Raw genomic sequence first — 7031 nt, 5'->3', positions numbered from 1 at the left:
CTGCCAAAAAAAAACAAGAGCTGTACAGTGCTAAAGGCAATGAGCTCAATCTCTGTAACTACAGATCAAGTAACTGCTTTGGTGAGGAAGAGACTTCTGACAGAAAATATTGGCAATCCATTAAAAGAGAAGAGAAAGATAAAATGCTAAGCAGTAGCTGAAGACAAATTTAAACAAGAAATTAGGTACACAATTTATTGTTGTTTTTCTTTTTTTTAGAGTGGTGGTAAATAACCATTTGATTTTCCTCTTAAACTTAGGAGGGCTGGATGACTTTTAGGACTAGGCATCCTGGTTATCCTACAAGATCAAAGGAGCAGCCAGGGCTAAGGACAGTTAATTTGCAGAGGAGGGCTGGGTGTAGTAATGACTTTATGCAGTCTCACCCCATCCAGATAATGTGGTTGGTACTTGATGGCCTCATGGAAACCCACAGATGATAGACGGTGTCCACAGCAGGAGGAAATCCCAGATATGGCTGTGGTCTCTTACACATGTTCCTTTCATTAACAGATTGATTGTCCTTCTCAATTCACCCACCAGAAAGGCAGAGATAACTCCTACCAGGCACCTGTCTGCTTAAGGGGTAGCAAACACACTTCCACCACAAAGATAAGGGTTTCAGTAAATTCGGAAATCGTTGGTTGCACTCTTCTGCCACCAGCTGGTCTTTGGGGATAAAAACACTGGGTGAAACTGGGTGAACCATTTCCATTTGGATCTCTCCTTTTCTTTCTTCTGTTAAAGAATTTCAAAATACTACGTTATTTGCCTATACAACTTTCTATTTGTCTATCTTCATTTCACTTTTATTTGGCTTTATTCTATTATGTCAGTAGAAATGGTGCATGATATGATGTGTTGTAATCTGTGCCATAACAAGCTGATGTGTAACATGATGAGGCATTATAATCTCAAAATATATATTTCTTTGTATTATTTTTTAAGTTGATTGACAGAGGAAAGCTTAGAGCAGGCATCTAGAAGAGGAGAAACAAAGAAAATAATTGCATTCTTTTACCACAAAATGCATCTCTACTTTCACGCTAAAACACACAAACCTAAGAAAGTATGTGGAAATATAGTAGAAATTAATTGTGCAATGCTGGCTGCAAGTATTTATCTTACCAACTGAGCAAATTCCTCAGATGACAATGATTTTAAAGTCTTGTTTTCTTTTTGAACCAAGCATCAGAAAGAGCCAAGGAAGTACAGTGACATGAGAGAGACCTTGTAATGCCAGTCACTAGAGGAAACACACCAGGCTGCAGAAGCCAGCCGCCTCCATGTCTTTATGACCTACAGATCCAGAAATCATCTCTCCAGACCCCAAAGTTTCCATATAGTCCCCAGGCATCTTATCTCCTAACTTAAACTCACACACTTCACTCCTAGGACTTTGTTGCTTGATTCTCCGTCTTGTTATCAAGCATACAATGGTTCCCTCTGAGGCAGATTTGAGGAGAAGGAACAAGAAGACAGGAAAAGAAGGGAAGAAAGTTTGTTCACTGAAGCATTCATGCTTCCACCTAAGACCAAGTTTACTGATCCCTGCCATTAGCAGATATTTCCGAAACCTTCTGGCAAAGGGTATTTTCCCTATATTTCCCTACTGTTACTCAAAGCAGAGTTTCACAGAGCCCAAGACAAGAGAGGGCCACTATATTCTCTCCTACACAGATGCAGCTCTCATACAAAAGCTAAATATTTTAGCTAGAATAACGTTTGAGTGTTAAGTCAAAGTACAACTTGTGCCCGGGATCTATTCACGGTGCCCCCATCAGACCATGTATGTGGAAGAAAGACCAGAACCCCCAACACATCTGACACAAATAAATTATGTCATCCCTGAAACACCACAATCAATATGACCCCTATCAGGCAAACAAATGGCTTAGGAAAAACTTGTCCTGCATCCAGGCACTCCAGCATTCTTCCCAAAACGTGGATTAGCTGAATAAGTTTTTCCCCCCTCAGAAATGGCTTTCACTTCAATTTAAAGATAATATAAAATAAAACAAAATACAACTTCACTTTGAGAAGTGATGAATCCAGCACTTCCCTGACCAGCTTTTATAATAATTTCTAAGTTCGCTACTAAGCAATTGACTTTTACTTCAAGATAGAACTTATCTCATTTAATCTTTGGATCTTTTTTACACCTTTGTTGGAGAAGGTGAAAAGCTCTCCTACCCAGAAGTAAGCTATTTCCCATCAATAAGTACCCATGCCCAGCGATAAGACCACTTCATAATCTTTTTGATGAATGGAGAAGCTACTGCTGCTATCAGTTACTCTCATATTTTATGGCAAATATAATTGATTTTTGGACACGCCAGCTAAAACAAGGAAGTCAATAAAAAGCTGTTTCAAATCCAGTCAAAACAGATATTTTCCAATTATGAGAACATTTTACTTAAGGTTAACCCAAAACATTTTGTTCAATCTAATACAACTGTCTGGTGCAACTGCGTACGTGTGTTATTTAATCATTTCAATATTATTTCTTGTTATTTTTTAAGACAGTTGCTAAAGATATCTTGCTCTCAAAAGAAGATTTAAAGGTTTGTTTTGAAATGTTAAATGAAATGGGGTTTTCTTTTTTTTTTTATAATTTAAATTTTCCCCCTGCTCTGCATTTTTCAAAACAATGAGGATTTGGAAGGATTACTATAGTGAATCTGTCAACTTTCCTGAATTTCCTTTTTCTTCTTTATATGTCATTTTTTCTGAGAATGCTCTGGTGATAAACTTCCTCACTGTCTTTGTAGATAATAGGGAATTTAACACATCTACAGTGTCTAACTGGAATATCATAAATAATCCTGGCACCACCCACTAAGAAAGTATGAGCACAAAATATCAATTAGCTGGCTTATAAAGAGAGCACTGGCCATCCTGGCACTGAATGTGGGAAAAACAGTATGTGATCATGTAATCAAAGGCTGGATCACAAAGCACAAGCACAAGGGGATTGAGTTAAGCCTGCACAGGCAAATACCTTAATTCTGTCATTTAAAAACTCAACTGGCATTTCCTGAATACTTGACTTTGCAATCTGATTGGCATTAATTAATTTAGGGGTTGTGTGTAGCCAATGATGACTAATATGACAGAACATAATCATCTAAGTATCACGGTGGGAAGAGATAGATGCTTAGATAGCCAAGTTTTTCACATAATTTCATCTGAATAATAAATAAAGCAGAGCCTAAGTCTGTTCTGAATCTCACGGGGCTAGGAGTTAATAACACGTTGGTTAGCAGTCTACATGTTCTTGTTATTTACACAATAGCACATGCCTACCTGCCACATTGCCAAACACAAAAAGGACTATAGATTTCACCCCTTGATGATCTCCTGTATTCCCCATGAATTCTCGTGTTGGACACAATGATTACCATCTAAGAAAGAGCACTGCAATTTTTCACTGCTATACCTCTCCATTCAGGGTACAGTAATTCTTTGTCATCATCCAAGAATACGGATCCAGCAGACATGAGGATAACACTAGTGCGAGGGTTATTTTCTTTTGCTGTGAACACATTCATTTTCCAGTGTCTTCATTTTTCAGTGTTTTCTTTTTTGTTTTGTTTTTTGTTTTTTTTTTTTTTCTTTCAAATTCCTGATTAGAAGGATCCAATGCTTTTGCACTGATTTGGTCATTACTTTGCCCAAGACATTTCTGAAGCTAGTTGCAGTTCCATCAGTTAACAACAGCAGGAAAAAAAAGGCAAGTCAAAAATAATGGCATGCCAATCACTGCTGCACGTAAAAGAATATGGGCCCCAACCAGAGCCTGGAGTAGTAATGGGGAATTGGCCTTAATAGACTTCTGCTTGAGCTGCAAAGTAAAAGCCAGTGTGGCTAGAAGGCTTTTCTTAAAGAAGATTATCTTCCAACTCCTCGTGTTAACATCCTCAGACAGTCAAAAACAGGGGAAAGGAGATGACAGTAATCTTTGGAATGTCCTAAGAGGCATGTTAACAAGTCCTAAAGACATGAATAAAATGTAACCTGGTATATTTCAAACATTAACAGTCTGGAATTACCATAAAGAACCATGGCAACAACAGGCAATTAATTCACACTTATTCAGATTACCATAGAAACTGGACCAACGTACCAGAAATTATCTATAATTTCTCACTCCAAACATTCAAGCACAGTCTATAATTTCCATAGTAATTACCTGCTTGTAATAACCACAGAAATATTATAAAATCCGTACGAAACACTATGAAATCTTGACATAATGAAGGCCAAACATAATTTTTAAAACCTGCACAGCTTTTACTTGTATTATAAAATACCACATGGCAGCCAAAAAACTTTTCATCTTCCAGCATGGTACTGCAGGAGAAATTAACACTATTCTGTCAGATGAAAAGAAAAATACACTTACATCACGACAAACCACAATGCTAAAACCTGCCTATGCAGAGCATAGCTGCAGCATGCAGCACACAGGCTCTCTGATGCATCACCTCACTCTTTTTCAAGAGGTCTCCCTTAGCTTGGAGTTGAACAGGCACCATTTTGTTGCTGAAGCTTGTTAGAGATTTTTTCCAGATCAACTACTGTTAAGCTGGAAAAAAAAAAAAAAAAGAAAGAAAGAAAAAAAAAAAAAAACATCTTTGAGCCTCACCTTGAAGAAGTTCTTTCACATGTTGTTGCGGAACTTCCTGTGCTCACTTTTGTGGCCATTGCCCCTTGTCCTGTCCTGTCCCCACAAACCACTGAAAAGAGGTTGACCAAATCCCTCTGTCTCCCACACCTCAGTTATTTATAAACATTGATAAGATCCCCAAATATGTTCATAGCTTTTTCACATCACTCAATACTGACAATTCTACTGAAATATTGTTGACCTTATTGTAAGAAATAGGTACCTGCTTATCCCCAGTATGATTAATCCTATAAAAACATACTTGGATACTATTTATATGGAATTTTCAGTAGTTTCAGTTGAACTATTGCAGCAAAAGCCATTGAAATGTAATTTAAACTGATCAACACTGCTAAAAAGGGTGGGGAACTACTGATTCAGTGTAGTTTTGAAGGCATGAGGGAGGCAGAACTAAAGCAGAACACAAACTACTGACTCAAAGAGCTGTGACAATGAAGAGAAGCCCAGAGGAGAAGCCCTATTTTCCCTTTTGACTCTAGAGGACTACTAAGGATAACTGTTCTCTGCACTCTAAAATTAACCTCTGAGAATTTTCTCTCCTCACTCTCTTACACCTCACCACTGTCATCAGCCCATGACATACTTCAAAGCACGTGGAAGGAAGCCGATGGGAACATTCCTTTTAATTCCTATTGCCCTTGAATCAGTTCTTCAGAGCAGTCTCACACCAGTCAAGAGACACAGCTTTTGACTGAGTTACTGCTAATTTACACTGGCAGGAGAGATTTCCCTGTATGCATCTTCTCGCACAACAGATAGCGCAAAGACAAATAAACATCTGTTGTCTGTAGGACAATCAGAAAGGCTATCACAATGTGCTGGACTTTTCCAAAACATGTTGTCAGATACACCTCTCTTTGAAAAATTTGGCCAACCTGAAAAGAAAATCAGAATATACCAATGTCAAGGTATTGTTGAATAAAGAGATAGTGACAATTAATGAAAGTGACTGAAATATTTAGAACTTGGAAACCTCATTTGGATAAATATCTACTTTCAAACTTCTACATAATTCCTCAGTATTCCCAAGAGTTACAAATCAGGAAGTAAAACTTTCTTTGTAAGTATTTTACATAATATTTTCCTATGTCAGTGGCATAGAAATGTTTAAAAGATCCACTGTTTTTTGATTCATTAAATGTCTAAATTTAGGAAGATCACCAAAAGAAAGGATGTGAAATGTCTAACTCAAACTCTACTAAATATCAACAAAATTTATTTCTCATTTGTTTAGCAATCCTGGTAGATGATCAGACCCCCAAAAAGACTATGTTGTCTGATGCAATTAGACATCAGGTAACCTGAATTTTAGATGAGGTACTGAACGACTTAGTGTAAGTCACTTAGCATGGTGGTGTCATTATAACATACGTTAGATCTTGTGAGGATATTGTATATCATTTGTCATTAGTTCTTGAAAAGCACTGTCCAGCTCTTGACTGAGATTGCTATAGAGTGATATAGCACCATACTTTTCAGTGGAGTTGAATAAATTTTCGTTTGGGGTATCCTTTTCAACCCCCCCCACACCATATATTTCACAAAAGTCAGCACTGTCAGAAAGGTACAAATTTCTCTGGGCTGCAAATGCATCACATAAAATATTCAAAGTGAAATCTGGGCTTGATGACAGTCATAAAGTTAATCTAGCTCTGCTGCTCAGCCTCTACAGCCACTTGAGCACATCACAACGCATAAGATAAACTGCCCTAAAATATATGTGTGTGTGTGTGTGTGTGCAAATTGATTAGTAACTTAAAATTCAAAGCCTTCACAAGCACAACCTATACTAAGTATAGGCGGACTTCAGCTGTCCAACTCACTGTACTTTCCACCAGCTGTCAGGTCCACGTGCATGTCCCAGGCACACTCAACCACTCATGGGCATAATCAGGAGGCCAGGACACTGCAGCACCTTACAGCATGCATCCAGCATGCACGTAACAGGCACTGACATTGTGGCCACTTGGGCTTCTTCTTGACAAGGAAGCTGAGATTCATAGCCACCTCCTACAGCAACTACAAGCATCTAATCCCTGTTGTGAGTTGGACCTTGCCAGAAAGAAGTGAGGTTTATGAATCATTTATGGACACTGGATTAGAGGTAGTGTGGTTACAAGGCAGCTGAAGAGCAGATGCTCGGTGTGGGCAAACTGTCATAAGCTAATAAAATGTGACACCCTCTGGCAAGTACTAAATAAGAAGCTGCCCTCAGGACTTAAGATTCAGAGACACAGTTCATTGTGGTATAAATTCATGTGATTTTATGTACAAGTGTTTCCAGTGAAGCTATTATGTCAGAGTATTACGGTATCAGTTTGGTGTGTTGACATCTTTAAGC

The sequence above is a fragment of the Anas platyrhynchos genome, chromosome 2 (assembly GCF_047663525.1).
Source record: "Anas platyrhynchos isolate ZD024472 breed Pekin duck chromosome 2, IASCAAS_PekinDuck_T2T, whole genome shotgun sequence".
In the NCBI taxonomy this organism is placed as follows: domain Eukaryota; kingdom Metazoa; phylum Chordata; class Aves; order Anseriformes; family Anatidae; genus Anas; species Anas platyrhynchos.
The sequence above is the reverse complement of the archived record's forward strand: the minus strand, read 5'-3'. Positions refer to the sequence as shown.